At 45.8% G+C, this 16,044-nt stretch overlaps 1 long non-coding RNA gene across 1 annotated transcript in view; it reads right to left on the bottom strand.

Annotated features, from left to right (window-relative positions):
- Positions 1 to 5,671, bottom strand: part of LOC142767121 (uncharacterized) — a 32,609-nt gene extending 26,938 nt beyond the window's left edge. Inside the window, exon 1 of the long non-coding RNA XR_012884764.1 lies at positions 5,569 to 5,671. This is a non-coding gene — a long non-coding RNA (uncharacterized LOC142767121). The remainder of the gene's footprint in view (positions 1 to 5,568) is intronic.
- Positions 5,672 to 16,044: the final 10,373 nt, after the last annotated feature.

Genomic DNA, 16,044 nt, shown 5'->3' with positions numbered 1-16,044 from the left:
TCGTTGTGGTTGTTGTTCGGAAGAGTAACAATCGCAACAGGCTCAATGTCGACCGCGCAAGATACTGTTGAGCCACAGGGGAGCAGTACACACTCGGGCGTTTGATTTATGGCGGTTAGGTACGTACACCCATCGAAGAAGCGAATAAGCCCCGGTGTGATCACAATGCCCCTACATAGGGTATGACCGTAAGGGAGAATTAGTACGTCGCCATCCACAATGTCGGTGCAATTAACACTTATAATTTCTTCGATGTATGGCCGAAGTACATAGTCTGACTTGGTGACAAGGCGGATGCATGCATCTTGTTCAAGCGGAGAAGAGTCAGTGGCGTTTAGATGCAGGAGGCGCTGATGACATGATATGAAAGCGGACGCAGAAGACAAAAAATTCCACCCAAGAATGAGAGCATGGGTGCACTCACGAAATACCGTGAAAACAATGTGATGACGAATGCCTTCTATGCAGACACGAACGGTACACTGTGCAAGTGGACGAATGAGAGCGTTGGTCGCCGCACGTAGAGGTGGGCCGCCATAAGGTGTGGTGACTTTTCGAAGGCGGGAACAAAAATCAGCACGAATAATCGAAACGGCAGCGCCAGTTTCTACAAGAGCCTCAACACGTACACCTTCTACAAACACTACTATCAAATTCGATGGCCGCTCTGGAGGGATTGTTAGCTGTCCAAGGGATGCAGTTTCCCCTCCTAAAACTGCATTGGGGAGTTTTCCGCGTGGGCGTTCGTGGAATGGGAGGCGGGCCGTAGAGGCGACACTGAACGGCGACCTGGCGAAGGCGACCTGCGGCGAGACGTACGGGAATTCCCAGGCATGTCCGTATGGTAAGTAGGTGATGGTGAACGGTAATAGGACGATCGGGAGGGTGGCCGTAAGTTGTTCATGGTCGGACGGAAGCTTCGATGTTCTTCGGGAGCGTAGCCGCGTTGCTCGTCTTGTTGGCGCCTTCGACAAAACCGAGCGATATGTCCTCGATAGCCGCAGTAGTAACAGATTGGTGGAGGTGGGCGCTGAGGTGCGTAGTAAGGTGGTGCACACACTGGCGGTGATAACGAAGCCACAGGCGTATGGTCTGCTGTTGTAGGCACAGAAACGGTGGGTGCGGCACGGAGCGCGGCAACTTCGGCGTACGTGCGCGTCTGGCGCACGCAGGGACTGTTGGAACACGTCGCACGCGATGCGGAGGCAATCTCTTGTTTAATCAGGTCTCGCAAGCTATCTTTTTCAGGAGGTAAAGTAAGTTCTGTAGCACAGGAAGAGCAGCGCCCATGCAGCTCTTCACGAACGATGTCGCGAATAAGCGCACGCAAGTCGAGGGGTGCAGGCAAACGAATGTCGGTGGCATTGTAGCAGAGGCGAAGAGACTGAAGCTCGTCAAGTCGCTGACAGATGGTTATCACGTCCTGAGTGGTGGCAGAATTTTGCGTGGCGAGGGCGTTAAAGGCGACGGTGTTAATGCCTTTAATAATGTGGCGTATTTGGTCGTTTTGAGACATGCCGGTGTTAACGCGCTTGCACAGTGCAAGGACATCCTCAATATAAGAGGTGTAAGATTCACCCGGCAGCTGCGTGCGTTGAGCGAGTTTCTTCTTTGCTGCCTCAGTGCGAACTGCAGGGGCACCAAATATCTGACGAATTTGCTGCTCGAAAGTGTCCCAGTCGGGAAGATCCGGGTGGTGGTTCCAGAACCAAGTTTTCGCAACATCGGACAAGTAAAATGGTACGCTGCGCAACTTCTGTGGATTGTCCCACCTGTTCAAATCGCTTACGAAATCGTAGTTCTTGATCCAGTCTTCGACATCATCGCCTCGGAGACCGAAAAACACAGCTGGATCACGCAGGCGAGTGTTGTTGGGCGGAGCGGGTGGCGGTGGCTGCAGTAAGACGGCGACGTTGGATGGGCCAGGGTTTTCTTGGGCGGCCATGGCAGGGGGTTGTATGCGACGACCCGAGCGGAGCTCCAGCGAGAACGGGCGAGAGGACTTGAGAGAACGAAAAGCACAGTCCACCACTTGTGACGAACCGGTTCATTCGGCCAGGCTCGAGCTCAATCACGCTGGTGATGATATATATTCTTAGGTGAAGAAGATGTACAGGTGATGATTATATATATATATATATATATATATATATATATATATATATATATATATATATATATATATATATATATATATATATATATATATATATATATATATATACATATATATATATATATATATATATATATATATAGTACTACGGATATGGAGTTCACCTATTGTGATTGAGTAGCGGCGCAGGGTCATGGCTACATCGGTCCGTTCCTCTGCTTTGTCGTCGCGTGGTTGGGTCTTTTTTGGGCGCCAGTTGGCTTGCGGCGAGTTCTTTAGGTTTCGCTGCAGCGTGTTCGTCGGCGGCGGAGGATCTTCGATGTTTTGTTGTAGGGCAACTACACCTTCATTGGTTACTACTCTAAGTTTTTTTGATCCGGGCTAGAAGACTGGCCCAGTTGGGACCGTTGTACAAACGGCGGCGCGGCGGGATGTAACGGCCGGTGACGGAGAAAGGCCTTGTCGCCGACATTGCCATTGTTCTCTGGTGATGTAGTCAGCAATGTCAAGAGATCGTTCGCCTGACTGCGGATGCAGTGCGTTAACGGCGAAACCGCACAGCCCCACCTCTAGGTACTAAAAGCGCCGGTATGGGTGGTAGTCGAGCTCGTGGTTTCAGGAGTGGGGCAAACGTTGGTTTTGTTGGGAGCGTAGTGCTGAGCAGCAGATGTATGGTACGGTGTTGGTGGTTGTAGCGGTGCCTGGTGGTGGAACTCTGAAGGTGTGGCGACTTGCCATGGGTGCAGAGTAGCGTTAATAATGCTGAGGCAGTGCAGTTCATAGCCTGCGACGACGGCTGTGCTAGTAAAGAAACGAGTAGGACTTGCCAGATCTCCCGGCGCACTACTTCAGTGATGGAATCTAATTGAGGCTGGGGGGATATCAACAGCTTACGCAGGTGCCCCCCCCTCACAACGGCCTTGATGATGACAAGTCTGTCAGCAACCGACAGGTCATCCCCTGGCGCCAGCTACGTACTCAAATTTTTCTTCTCCTCTCATTCTATCGCACTATCAACTCTTTTTCCTAACCTCAGCCTGTACTCTCTGCCACAAATCTCATGCTTCTGCTATTCATTCATTCTGCATTCATTCTGCTCTCTTACTGCCTGGCGGATTCTCCCATATGTATCTAAAACGCCTCAAAATCTAGGAAGATTGGGAGACCTTAAGCGTTCAGAGAACCAGACTGAGGAGACAATGACTGCTGACCGGGTGCTAGCGTCATGAAACTACACCTAATGAACGCTTGAGCGCAGCGGGGTCAAGCTGGGTCCAAGAAGGCTGCGTGCTCATAACTGCTCTGTATAAATTGAGTTTTTTCCTCCTTCTCAAGCAGGTTGTAGGATTGCAACACGAGATTTTCTTCGAAGGTCGTCGTGGGAAGCCAGTGGTTGTACTGCGTCGTACACATTTCAATGGTATTTTCGATGATCCTGGCCCCCGATACGAATTACACGATCATATTTAGTGGCTTGCATACTATATAGACCAGCAAGCAGTTCTTGCTTTATTCTCCACATAAGTAAGCGGATCTCGTTATCCCTAGGCGTAGTGGGGTCTGCCATGATGAAAAGGTGGCTCATTTTCTTCGGTTTACATCGCGGTGTTCTCATTGTATACTGGTCTTCACCGGTACTCCACCCTTTTCTTTCACAGCACCTCCACCAACTGCCACGAGTCGTGACGGCGACGAACGCACCATTCGGCGTCTCCCAGTCGAAACTTTTAAATGCGAAGTGACATCGGCGTCAGTGCCATCCAAACCCCTACTGCGAATGCTGGGCTCGTCTCCTGCCTCGTGTCTAGACTCGTCACCCTCCAACGCGGGTGGTGTGTATATAAGCGGTGGAGCACGCGTGCGGAATACAGTCAAAGACGTCTCCTCTCTGTCTAATACAACGACGGGACCAAGCAATAAAAACACTAAATTTACACTCTCTGACTTCGGTTCTCCTTTATTCAGTCGATGAGGATAATAAGGGCGAAATAATAATGAAGCACTCTCATACCATACCCAATCACACAACACTCACTCGATACCCCTTAACACTGCGACGCATTCACTATAGTTTGCACCAAGAAGAGATGCAGGTGCAAATTATTATTTGACAAAACTTGTGGAATCTGAAATTACAATAAAATGCTAGCATTACACCATTATAGTAATGATAGGTGTAAAAAGCCGAGTCAAGCGCTGAGTGTTTTTACATCTATCAGTAAAAATTCAAGCGTTATCTCTAGCGGCCGCGTAAGTTCTGGAAGTCTCCTGTTCGTGTTGAGCACGTAATCGCATCGGAGCGTTCCAAGATAATCTAGTTTATGCCCAGTCATGCGGGCACGCTTTGCACAAGGCTGTGCTTAGACTGTAATAGTGTGGTAACGTGAAAATAAAAAGAAATGAGCACGTTTGACAACATTTCGTTGTTTAAACTGATGCGGCCTTACCTGGCAACAAACTAGCATCAATAAGTAAATAATACGTAAGCACTCAATGACAAAATATATGCAATGCACGCATAAACATAACTACACATACACACACATGAGGAGACAGAAAAGAATCCACGGATCTCCCCTAAGCAAATGTTGACTAAGGGGTGAAGCTACATCCGAAGGTTCATAGTGTCACCGTCTGATTCATCTACTAGTGAGAAGAATGGACATATTGATGGGCACACAATAGTAGGGATGGATGAATAGATGCACACACAGATGCATGGACGAGCGTACAGACGAATGACCCTGGTTGTCATGCATTGTGCTGTCATATACCTGACTCATGTGGCCATAAAGTCACTTTTTAGTTGCGAAGCAGCTCTTTGACTCACTTCTGTAACGCCGTACGTACGTGTTTGGTGTTTCAATTGCCTTTTGGCGTTCCCTTTTCTCCATGTACATTTGTGTTACCTTGTGGGGACGTTTCAGTAGTATGACTATATTACACGCCATGGCAATGACGATGAGGCTGATGACGATAAACATTATTATAATGATGATCACGTACAACGACTGGCTTGTGCAGTAGACGTCTCAATGTGCTGTACGATGCATTTCGTCTGACTGGAAACAACCAACAACCACCAGGGCAACATGCCCAAGGCTCGTCTTTGCCAACTTCTGGCTAGATCCCATACCACAGAGTAAGAATAATTAAGTCCAACCAAAATGCACATCTTCACACAACATAGGAAATATGAAAATAAATGTTATTGTAATTGTGCACCACTTGACAGTCATTGACCCGCGTGAGTTGTCAATGTCACTCGTAGTTTACGGTAACATCGAACGATCCCACTGATTCACCCACTCATCCTCATTCACTTAGTGGATATGCCACGATTTTGCTTTGGGGGTACTATGTTTGAGATATTCCCATAAACGTATATTATTACTTCATACATGAATAAAAGGCTCAAGGGAAGCAGCAATGAATTCTTTCTGTATTCGTACCTGTTGCAAGGCCGAGAAGCGTAGCAAGAAGAACCGTGAGAAGTGCTCCCAATAATGAAACCCAGAAGAAAGATATGCGGTATAGTGGAAACACGTCGCCGCTATAATAAAAATAAAAAAACAACAACTGTGAATTGTTCATTTTCTTCAACAATGTTTGCCCCTGATAAATTCAGGGCAGCAGTAGAGAGATAACAGCCCCTTACGTAAAGTTTCCTCGGTTAGGATATGTTACTTTCCCTGAGCATTGAAACAGATGGCACATCGCCTTCCGCTTCTATCTGTGGAAAATTCATCATCTGATATTAAAAGCAGCCAAAACGTGGTACTGGACGTGTAGGTCATATATAGACTCTAGAGGAAAAGCTGGGCTCGAAAAGCTATAGCTATAGTGTACTAGAATATTCCAGTACACTATACTATAGCCACCGAAGCGCTGACATATTGGAACGTTGTCATTGTTGCCAATACGAAACTTTTAAAGGCGCAAAGTATAGCAGTATAAAACACTCAAATTCTTGCAGTAAAGGCCAGAAGCAAAGGTCCTCACGTAATGTAAGCCAATGGAAATTGCGTGATGCTTCTAATAACCACATTTAGGAATGATACAATGACCATTTTTGCAACTTTTGGCGCACGGAAAAAAGCGTTTTCAGATTTGCTTACTAGATGGTGCCACAATCCTTGTACTGTATCAACATTTAGGAGCATGTTCGAGAGCGTTCGTGGCCGTGCGGCTGATGGCGCGGGCTTCCTTGAGCACTGGGTGAGTCGTATAATCGTCCTCCGTATTTTTTGTTGCGTGAGCTCGGCTGTATGTTGCAGTGTGTTACTGCGATGCAACAGAAGTCCACGAAACTTAAAAAAAAAAGAACATGCTAGAGGCTCTTGCAACAGGCAGCGGCGAGCGCAAGTAAACGTCACTCAGAACCTAGTATCGTTACATCATGGCAGCACACGAGCGGTTATAGGTTTTAAAGCTTGGCCCTACGGTGAGCTTTTCTTTTCGAGTCTGTGTATTTACTCTATGGCACGGGCACAATTGGTTTGTAGTGTTTTGGTTTTTATGGTTGAATAAACTTATAACAATACCGATTTTAACTATATATCAGTTAGAACAATGAGAAGTTCCTGCACGTTCAACCTTTGTATGTTTTCGTGGTAAAATAACCCGCTACAGCTGTTTCGCACGCTGATTTATTGATTAGAACAGTTAGTTCTGAATGTTGTGTGTCTGTGCCAAATGGTAATAGAATGTGAAATTGATGAAAAGAAAAAAAAAGACAACGAGAAATTCTGGCTTCTGAACTTCAGTCTGACGTCCCAGCATCCCCCAGTCCCCCTTCGAAAACGCCGTATGCGATACCCCACAGCCTCCTTGCATTGCTGAAAAGCTAACTTTTGTAATTCGCTACGGCATAGGAGCGGTGGTAGCTTCGGTTAATGCATTTCCGTTCATCAATTTGAGTTAAAGGTTGAGACTTCGCAGAGTTTTAGCATCTCAATCCCGATACTTTATCATAAATTGGCTCTATGTGGCTTGTAGTGGATCTGTAAGATGTGTCCAAATTATCAAGCACGCCCGAGATATCGGCCGCCTTGTCACCCCTTCACTGATGCCTGTTGCTCTATGCTATCTCATAATATGTTTTTTTTTCAGAACAGCATGCCATTTGCATATTTTTGAAGCAACACGTTTATAAACATTATTGATAATGACGACGATTAAATTTATCATAAATATTAAAGTTTATACTTTAGAGGCGTGTACTTGAGTAATATTGTAAGTAGGTTCGACTGTATTGCAATGACTAAGCGTTAAAATATAGTTAAAAGCGGAATTAGAAGAGTAACTAAATTTAACAAAAATTTATCATCAACAAGTGTCTAAAAATGTGTCCGTTGGATGCGTTTGGAATAGCAAGCATTTGATGAGGTTGTATGGTAACTATAGAGCAGCAAAAAAGTTCTGCTTAACGCAAACTACACACCATAATTATTGATAAAGACACTTTTGTCTTGTCTAAGCCGTGTTAAACCTTCCTATTGCTTTAGGTACAACGCTCACTACGATAAAAACTACAGCAACAGTACGTTTATGAACAGCGCCCCAACAACAGCTCCTATCTTTCAATGAACAAGGCCACCCTTTGAAATGCTTCCCCGTTTTCCGAATACCCCTTCAATGTAGCTATACCGACCTGGAGACCAACGCAACGTAGTGAACCGGTGTATTAATGCTGCTGCTATTGCTCGTGTAGTTAGCGTTTCCCGGACACCGGTCCAGCGTTCCGGGGATTAAAGGCGAGAGCCCAACGCCGCTGAGCCTCCTTCCGATTGCGTGCCACAGTTGCAGCATGCAGACTATCAAGCTCCCCCATGCGGCACCCTGCACAGAGACGAGGTGTCTCGCATTTGTAATTACCAAGTCAGTAGTTACACAGCAAAGTCGGTACAACACTTTCTTTTTCTAGATCCATTATTTGTCATTAATACAACATTCGAATGTATCGCCACATTGTCATTTTCTACACTTCCGTGAAAAGTGCTGTTAAAGCAAAGTATAGTATGCGAAATCACTATATTTCCACACTACGGATACTAATGGTATAGAGATTTCGTTACGGCTCCTGTGCGGTGGTATAGTGGCTAAGGTATTCGGCTACTGACCCGCAGGTCACGGGATCGACTCCCGGATGCGGCGGCTGCATTTCCGATGGAGGCGGAAATGTTGTAGGCCCTTGTGCTCAGATTCGGGTGCACGTTAAAGAACCCCAGGTGGTCCAAATTTCTAGAACCCTCCATTACGGCGGCTCTCATAATCATATGGTGGTTTTGAAACGTTAAACCCCACATGTCAATCAAAGAGCCTTCGTTACGCGAAGAATAAAAACAAACTTCGGCGCAAAAAAGTCTATATATGGAAAAAATTGTAGTAGGTGAGCTGCTTATAAGTGTAGCGTGCTTGTAATCAGCCGTTCAGTTTTAAAAATGCTCCTTTAATATGAGATTTGGTGCTCGCAGTTGCTAAAGTTTGAAATTTGAGAACCAGCGCGTAGACGAAAATGTGCTCTATTGAAGTGAAGTGAAGTGAAATGAACTTTATTTGGTCCTGGAGAACTGGTTAGACACCCCCCTAAGAGGAGTCCGCCGCAGTTGCTGGCCGCGTCCACGCCGGGACTGGAAGACCATGGCCCTCCGCTATCTATCTATCTATCTATCTATCTATCTATCTATCTATCTATCTATCTATCTATCTATCTATCTATCTATCTATCTATCTATCTATCTATCTATCTATCTATCTATCTATCTATCTATCTATCTATCTATCTATCTATCTATCTATCTATCTATCTATCTATCTATCTATCTATCTATCTATCTATCTATCTATCTTTCTATCTATCTATCTATCTATCTATCTATCTATCTATCTATCTATCTATCTATCTATCTATCTATCTATCTATCTATCTATCTATCTATCTATCTATCTATCTATCTATCTATCTATCTATCTATCTATCTATCTATCTATCTATCTATCTATCTGTCTATCTGTCTGTCTGTCTGTCTGTCTGTCTGTCTGTCTGTCTGTCTGTCTGTCTGTCTGTCTGTCTAGCCGCCTACGACATTTAGCTCTCCTATCCGTTTCGATAATGGCATCAATACTAAACTTGGTATGGCATAACATGACTGTAGTAGAACACATTTGACTAGCCATAACATGAAAGTCATGACATGCATGTCATGATTTACATTTCGTGGTCCTGCAGCTCTTGCGGTAGTTTCGTTCACCTGGCATGTTGCAAACCTGATATGGTATGATATGATTGCATTGCGAACACAAGCGACAGACCCTAACATGAAAATGATGACATGCGTGTCATGACAACATGACTACATGCCACGCCCATGATGGGCTCACGGCCGTTTCGCTGGCGTCACAATTACCAAATTTGGTATTACGGGACGTGAATGGATGGCAAATGTATGTGACTGGTGCAAACATGATAATCGTGAGATACGTGTCATGTAACAACGTGACTACATGCTACGCTCATGATAGCTCGCGGCCATTTCGCTACCCTCAATTACACCAAACTCGGTATTACGCGACGCGAACGGACGATATATTTAAATGACACATCCAAACATGACGATCACGACATATGGTGCTCTCACAGTTGTTTCGCTGGCTTCACATACGCTAAATTTGGTATTACGTGACGCCAATGGATGACGAAGGTATGCGACTGGTGCGAACATGATAATCATGAGATGCGTGTAATTTGAGGACATGACTACATGCAACAGTCAAGGCGCCCTTACATTTCGACGTGACGCGGTGCTCGCTGGCGTTCATTTAGTCGTGTCACACCGGCGTTCCCATGCCAGGCGCTGGTCCTGCCACATATTCGCAGGCGTGCGCCGTGCTGCGTTGCCTAGACGCATGCGCGTTTCAGCGCGTCCAGCGTCCCTCCGTCCCGAAAAGAGGGAGACGCAGTGTTGTCCGGGTAACACATCGGCACGAAATGCAGCATGTCGCATTTCGCGCCGGTGGCCATCGGGCCGCGCCGACGAAAGCTGGTCGCGCCTGGCGTCAGACTATTGAGTGCTCACGTTTTGCTGACGTTGCGTCGCTGTGCCCAGCGTGCGCGCGCGTCATCGCTACATGGGAGTATAATGGGTCCTTCATGATGCGCTCGCGGCCGTTTTGCTAGCTCCACATATACCATATTTGGTGTTACGTGACGTCAATGGATGATAAAGTATATGACTGGTGAAAACATGATAATCTTGACCCGCGTATCATGTAAGGACATAATGACATACCACGCTCATAGCGTGCATACGGCCGTTTTGCTAGCTCTACGTACACTGGGTTTGGTATCACGTGACGTGAATACATGACGAAGGTAAACGGCACATCCAAACATGATAATCATGACACAGAAGTCATGTACGGCATCATTTACCGCCACCTCGTAAGGTTGGGCTGAGCTTAAAGTGACATAGCAACGTTTCTAATTCGTGCTCCACTCATCGATTTCCACTGTACGTAGGGTCTGCCAATTTTTTTAGAAAGACGTAATTCAACTTCGTTTTGATTCCGTGCTTCAAGGCACTGTACTCTATTCCTGTCCATTTCTCAAAGTGCTGTCCCCATTGTATTTCCATTTCATTCCGGCGTCGCGAAAAGGTGGAAAGATTGCGTATATAGTCATTCTAATTCTAGAGTGGCTACTCCGCGACACTGGTGACTGCTACCAGATCATGAATTGGTTTCAGCCATGTAAGCTTGCATGAGATAGTAGCTCCAAGGTACCGGTATGACTGAACCCACTAATTAAGAAGAGAATGCAAAGAGTAGAAGTATGATAGGAGAAAGTGTTTCCGTGATACGTTCATCGCCTTAGATTTAACGTTTAGTTTTCTGGGTGACTGAGTTCACCAGTTCTCAAGAGAAGTGAGGTGACGTAATAAAAGCATGTTATCGTTATGTGTGCTTACCCAGTGGCACAGGGTGCAATAATCGGCAACGAGCTGAATGGATGGATGGATGGCTTTTTCAGTGCGATCGCATGCGCATGCGTGGACAAGTGACAGCCTCCCGCGGCGATCTCTGTAATGACCTCCATGTTCAAATCAGCCAATGGCTGATAGATGGGCTTTACACGAGTGATTTTTGAGCATCTCCAGTCATTTGTCAGGAGAAAAGAAAGCAATTTCTAGCTGACTTTGATAATTTATTATGAACTCCAGGCCGCGTGCTGTGCTATAACATTTGGCTTGCGTGTTCTCGGCAAACCCTACTACCAATAGGCAGCGTTTTCTGACCTTGCTCAAGAAGTGTTGCGGGGCCCCTTTAACGTCCCAAAACCACCATACGATTATGTGAGACGCTGTAGGGGAGTCCCCCAGAAAGTTCTACCACCGGGGGTTCGTTAACGTGCACCTAAATTTGAGCACACGGGCCTACAGCATTTCCGCCTCCATCGAAAATGCAGCTGCCGCAGGTCGCGGGATCGAATCAGGGCTGCGGCGGCTGCAGCCGAGTATCCTAGCCACTACACCAACGTGGTGTGTAGAAAACCAAGAAGGTCAATATAAAGAGAGATATTTTTTTCCCAACAAATTATTGTACTCTGAGGGCGAGCAAAACGCTATCCCCCCTTAGAACTGCAGTTAGGAATTTCAGCCGCTTGAAAAACACGCGTCTTTTCGTGATCTAGTTTTTAAAAGGAGTCGGTGAACCTTGGTCAGCAACAGATGAAATGTAGTTATCTGTCTTGGCGCAGCGGAAAGCCATGCGTCGTATCATGACTAAAGTTAACAAACAAAAAAAATCTACGCTTCTCCACCGAGTGAACCACGACGAGTCGACGAAGCACTGGGGAGCGTTTTTGCCGTAAATTGTCCGGGATATTGCTCACTTTCGCATGTAAATAAGTGATAACGCGCGTGTGCAGAATATACAGAGTGTGTTTTACAAGCTATATACAATGTCCGGCGCACGCCAACGCTGGGCAACGGATCAGCCTCGACCCTATATATTCACGGCATATCCATGAAGAGAATTATGATGAGTGGACGAATATGTGGGAACATTCAGAGTTAGCGTGAATCACCCTTGAGATTGACCACTCACGCATGTCAATAAGGGACGAAGTGGTGTGCTGTTATGTGAATTTCGATTTACCTTCTTTATAACCACTTTGTGGTATCGGATCTCGCCAGACGTTGGCAAATACGAGGTCTGTGACCGTTTTTCAGGTGGTTAGTTGGTGCTAGTGATACAAAGATATCGTAAAGCACATCCAGACGTCATCTACTGAAGAATACAGTCGTTGTCCATCATCTTTATAGTCAACATGTTTAGCTTGTTCATCTTTGTCATGGTGTGTAGGGGGTGCTTTTGATATACTGTGTGGTGACGGCAGCAAGGGGGAGGCACGCATGGACGAACGCATGGTAGATAGGCGGATGGACAGACGGACGATTGTATGGACGTGCGAGTGACTGGAAGCAAGAACGAACGGACGCACGGATGGACGGATAGATGCATGGACGGACCGATGGATGGACGCTTCTGCCCACTCATCGTCATTCACTCTGTGGTTATGCTGTGATTTTTTTTTTCATCTTGAAAGTGCCATTCCCCAGAGCACGCCCCGACGAATTACTTTGTCGCAGCATCAGACTGTTGCCTACTTTCCAGTCGCGGACAATAGAACTTGCCGAATCACTTTTTGAATAAAAGTCGCTGGTGGAAATTCCTTAATAAGTGCCGACTCTCTGTTGGAAGGGTTGAACTGTAGCCACACAAAGCTTTCGAAAAGTATTGGAATCCGCCATGAGAAAGTGTGCGCACATGTTTTTGGGGAAGGAGTTTGTAGCAGAAGGATTGCTGGCACCTGCTCTTTCCCATGCCCAAACACAGGTTACCCGAAAGAAAAGCGCATGGTCTTGTTTACTCCCCACCACGTGCTGATTGTGACGCTTCGTTCGAGGAGGAAGAAGTTGGGAGCTTCCCCAGGCCCCAGAGCCTCTCAAGTTCAAGTGAGTACCTGTAGGAGGTGAAAAAAAAAATCAACTGCGGCGCGTTCCTGTTTCGAACACCCTGAGTGTCTGTACTGACCTCTGCGCTATGCAACACACAAGTGCTACTATTCGCGCTATTACACTTTCTTGTAGGGGCACCCTCGTCGAGGCTGAACTTCAATTCTAAAATAATCAAACACTACATCAGTGCACACCGCTACACGTAAAATACAATTTGCTCTTCTTGTTTAGAGTGATGTATGAGCACCGACAAAGATGTACAAACAGCAAAAATGTACAATGCATGACTAAAGCCCATTTTCTTAGAATCAGGTCTTTTCAGTCTGTAAGCACACACCACTTAACTCTGTTTCTTTAGCGTGCATCTTCCCTGCATAGTCAGCATACCGGTCATCACTTGCGACGAGAACTTCTGGCTGTAGCAACTATGTAACTTAACTCTTACGATAAACGTAACAAACCTGAAATATTTTTTTGCCTATTACCTAAATAAATATGCCCTATGATATAGCCTCACAGCTAAGAATTAAAAACTCATGACTACCCTGTCGACACAATGCGACATTGCACAATTGTAAACTGTTCAATGTAGCATTGCAGAGCGAGAAAAATTCAGAACTGCACGCATCCACGATTGTTTACGGAACAAATTTAGAAAAACTACATTGCTCTCACTCTGCGAGCTATCTGTAGGCGATGTTCAAGTTTCGTTCCCGACTCCGCATCATGCATTCACTTCACTTCAATGGGCCCTAAAACACTTTTTTGAGTAACCATGGAATAAATTCACTGGAAAAGCGTATTACCTGACAAATTAAACGCCGCAAAAAATTTAAGAATCTGGCCAGTACGAGTGGAGTTACAAAGATTTGTCACACGCTGCAATCACATTCTCTCTTCTCTTGTCCCGACGAAAGCTCTGGAAGCTGAGCATAGAGGGATGGGAGGGGCAAACAAAAAACGCCACTCCGCTTCGTGACCTTGAGCATTTTTTCTTTTGTTTCTTCGAACACGTGGCTTTTTCAGGGCGATCGCGCGCGCCTGGACAAGGGACGGCCTCTCGCGGTGACCTCTCTAACAACCGAGCGCGCCATGCTCAAATCAGCCTATGGCTGATAGATAGGCTTACTGGGCTTAATTGCGTGATTTGTCGAGAGAAGAGAAAGTTATTTTTAGCTGACTTCGATAACTTATTGTGAAATTCAGGCCACGTGCTGTGCTATAATATTTGGCTCGTGTGTTGTCGGGAGCCTCTGCTACCGATCGGCAGCGTTTTCTGACCATGCTCAAAAAGTGTTGCAGGGCCCCTTTCAATGTCAACACTATTTGGAAAGCGCCAAATCTGACGACTGAATCAGGCTCTTGTCCTGAAGCTATGCTATTGAAATCTAACGCCTCAACGCGACGTTCATTCAGTGATCTGGATGTTCAGCTACATGAATATGCTTTTTAGCTTTCACGCGCCTTTACGCATGCGTTGAAAGCTTTCGATATGTATGAGTGACTTGTTTTCTTCGGACTTTACTGTATACATCAGTTGTACGGGCTTGGACACTCGCAATTTACACTCGCAAACGTTACTTGATAGACGTTGTTTTTGCCAGCCGCGGCCAGTTAGCTCGCCTGGTGATAGTTAGACACGCAGACCACAATTTAGCGCATTTACCTGCAGCAAAAACCACAGTTACCTGCAGCAAAAAATGCGCCATCTCGCCTCGTGGTATTGCAGTTCAATATGCTGCCGTTACTTATTTACTTGTTATTTCGATACAATTATCCAAATGTACAGTTTTCGTTCTCAAAAGTGGTATAGATGTTCTCTGGCTTCCCCGAGAGCCTGCAGCACGATAAAAACTACATCTGCAAGTTTCAGTAAAAATAAAATACGCTCACTGAGCACAGCGTGATGAACGACTACAGCATCGGATGCGGCCACGCCCGCGTGGTTGACTCACAGGTCAATTATTATAAACAACTTTGAGGGGCGGAGCTCGTTAGGGCGTGAGTAATAGTAAGTTGTAATAGTATGTTGTAGTAAGTACTGCTACTTAGTTTTAAGATTTGTTGACGAGATAGCGTTGTGTATATATGTCCCTAAATAATGTCACTAGATAGAATTAGTGGTTTTAGTATTGAAATTCACAGCACATCCACAGTGTGAAATGTTGAATGAAGCGAAGCCACCGTCCATCGGTCCGTCCGTCACAGACAGACAGACAGACAGACAGACAGACAGACAGACAGACAGACAGACAGACAGACAGACAGACAGACAGACAGACAGACAGACAGACGGACGGACGGACGGACGGACGGACGGACAGACAGACAGACAGACAGACAGACAGGCAGACAGACAGACAGACAGACAGACAGACAGACAGACGGACGGACGGACGGACGGACGGACGGACAGACAGACAGACAGACAGACAGGCAGACAGACAGACAGACAGACAGACAGACAGACAGACAGACAGACAGACAGATGGATGTAGGAGAAACGGGTTACCGATGAAACCCTCCGAAGCTTCATCCCACTCATCATCATACACTCCATTGATATGCTGTAATTTTTGGTTGTAGTTTTTAACCGAGGGTCCCATTTTCAGTATTCATACTCTGGGACACTTATCTGTGTATCAGTGTTATGTAATTGATGCTGATGTAACTAATAAACTGAAACTGAAACTGGGTACCGCTGTCACACGAACACTGTCATGATACACGGCAGACATGCATTACAGCAGTTAGTCTGGTAACCATGGTTACCACAGACGCCTGATTTGATGAGATATCTACATGGATCCGGAAATGGATATTTCAGTTTTTATTGAGTATTCTGCATTTCATGCACATCTCACCAAGCCGACTGAAAAGGAACTTTGCTTCTCAATTGCTCAATTG

This window comes from Rhipicephalus microplus, chromosome 7 (genome assembly GCF_043290135.1).
Source record: "Rhipicephalus microplus isolate Deutch F79 chromosome 7, USDA_Rmic, whole genome shotgun sequence".
NCBI lineage: Eukaryota > Metazoa > Arthropoda > Arachnida > Ixodida > Ixodidae > Rhipicephalus > Rhipicephalus microplus.
Note: the sequence above shows the minus strand (reverse complement) of the source record. Positions and strands in the feature narration are given on the sequence as shown.